Source organism: Mus pahari, chromosome 5, assembly GCF_900095145.1.
Source record: "Mus pahari chromosome 5, PAHARI_EIJ_v1.1, whole genome shotgun sequence".
In the NCBI taxonomy this organism is placed as follows: Eukaryota; Metazoa; Chordata; class Mammalia; order Rodentia; family Muridae; genus Mus; species Mus pahari.
The window spans coordinates 50472720-50475134 of record NC_034594.1 but is presented as its reverse complement, the minus strand read 5'-3'; the positions used below and the strand labels follow the sequence as shown (position 1 = coordinate 50475134).

The window sequence follows — 2415 nt, the reverse complement described above, 5'->3', positions numbered from 1 at the left end:
GGTGTGCCCATACCCACAGCCCCATCTCCAATAAATCACACACACACACAGATGCACACGCAGACATAGAGAGAGACACACACAGACATACACACTCAGAGGCACAGACACACAAAGAAGGACAGACACACACACTCAGAGGCACAGACACACACAGATACACTCACAAAGACACAAGGAGACCCACACACTCAGAGGCACAGATACACTAACAGAGACACACAGACTCACACACACAGATACACACACTCAAAAGCACAGACAAACACACAGGGAGACACACACTCAAAAGTGCAGACAAACACATAGATATACACTCAGATGCACAGGCACACACACAGTCACAATCACATACACACCCAGGCACATACACACATTTTAGACAGTGTGATAATACCCTGTTGCTGTGGAAGTTTTACCTGACTTGAAGGATTTTTTTTCTCTCTGTTTCAGACTGTCATTTTATTGGATTGTCTAAAGCTCGTGTCTACTATACTGCTAATTAAAATTATTTTTTAAATATAAAATATTGCATTATTTTCTGTTCTAAGGTTTCCATTTTGGCACCTTTATGGTTTCCTTTCTGAAATCACTCCTCTCACCTGTTTCATTAATTTTTATATAATTTCCTCAGCAGATGTTTCACATTTTAGATTATGTTATCTAATTACTCCGTCTGCATACCAGACATGAATCTGTTTCTTTTACCTAATTTTCCTTTGGCTGTAGACCACATTTTTGTTCTTGGGGCTGATTTACACACTGAGTATTTCTTTACATACTGAATGTGGTGGTCGAACTATGGATTTTGTCAGTCTACAGTGTGTTGTTTTGTTCCAGTTTAGAGTTAATGAATCTTGAATCATATTCATTTCCCCGCAAACCTAGAAAAAAATCATGACTACTTGTATGTATAGTATGTATGTATGTATGTATGTATGTATGTATCTTTTTTTTTTTTTATAACAGATCTTGCCTGCGTTTAAACAGCATAGGACACTGGTCATCTGCAAACAGTGTGGGGGGAGGTGTGTCACAGCACTCTGTCTTCATGCTGGCAGGAGTCTTTTCTATGGGGACTTCACAGGGGCCTGGGCACTTTTGGGAGTCTGGGCTGGAGCTGAAGGCTGGGCCTTAGCTGGAGCTTTGGCCTCTGCTTTGGTTTGAACCTTGGGCTTTGGTTGGCAGAGCTTGTGACCCTTGGCCATGTAGCTTCGAATCTGCTTCCCAAGCTTGGGGTGAGCGTTGGAAACCAGATGGCTGAGTTTGCGGCTGGGGCCCTTTGGTATCTTGGGCTCGATGGCCTGAGACTTCACAAGGGCCTTGATGGCCTCTGCGTGTGCACTCACTGCCTTTGCATTGTTGGCTTGCATCTTCTTCAGGCCTTTCTTGTGCTTCTTGGCAAAGCACATGTTCCTCAGGAACTTGGGGTCAACCCCCTTAGGAAATTCATATCTTTGTGACCGGGGGTTTCTTGATGCTATTTCTGTGCCATTTGCGGAACTGGTTGTATATAGTGTGGTTCTTGGACTTGGCCATATCTGTACAGTAAAGGGCGGCTCCCGCAGTGCCTGGGACCGGAAGAGAAAGCATGCATGTATCTTAAAGCATGGTTTTTCTGGTATTTATCAAAAACTTTAAACTTTTATCAAGCACTACTAACTTAAAATTTTGTCACAGTGAGTAGATTACAATTTTGAATCACTTGGTATTCTGGGTGTCTTGATTTCCCTGCTTGGTTACCTGGGGTCTCACTCTCATGAGCAATAGTTCATCAATCAGTCAAGGCTTAATCACTTTGTATGCACATTTCAAGAGAGCCCTTTGTGGCTGTCTTCTCTCAGGGATTGATTCCATCCCTCAATTTTAACCATGATAGCAATATCAACCTCTACATGCAGACTTGTGTAATAAGACTATGGATTAACTTACATCTTGTTGAGGCTGGAGACAGCCCCAGTGGGAAAGTGAGAGAGGATTCCGGGATTCTTTCTCAAGGATCAAATCTCCCCTTGTTTGGTCTGCTTTTGATTACTTATTCTCTGATACTTTCAAACAGTTGCTTTTAATATTCTTTGGGAATGTTAGTTCAATATAAGATACCTTGTCGTGACAGGGTCTCAGAACCTCTGTATTGAATACAAATGAGTTAAAAAACCTTACCCCAACTTTCAAGATCCTCAAGAAATATTCTTTGTGATGGATAATTGTACCTGTCAACTTGAAGAATCCTTGAGATACCCAGAGAGCTGGTAATGTTCTGGCTGCCTCTGTGAGGATATTTCTGGAAGAGATTAGCAGTTAAATCAGCAGATGGGGTACATATCACTGCTATCAACATGATCAGGTATTGTCTAGTCCACTGAGGGCCAAGTAGAACAAAAAGCTGAAAGAAAACCATGTTTGCTCTTTCTG

The 2415-nt window shown here is 42.0% G+C and overlaps 1 pseudogene; it reads right to left on the bottom strand.

Annotated features, from left to right (window-relative positions):
- Window positions 1–1070: 1070 nt before the first annotated feature.
- LOC110321150 lies at window positions 1071–1539 on the bottom strand (annotated as a pseudogene).
- Window positions 1540–2415: the final 876 nt, after the last annotated feature.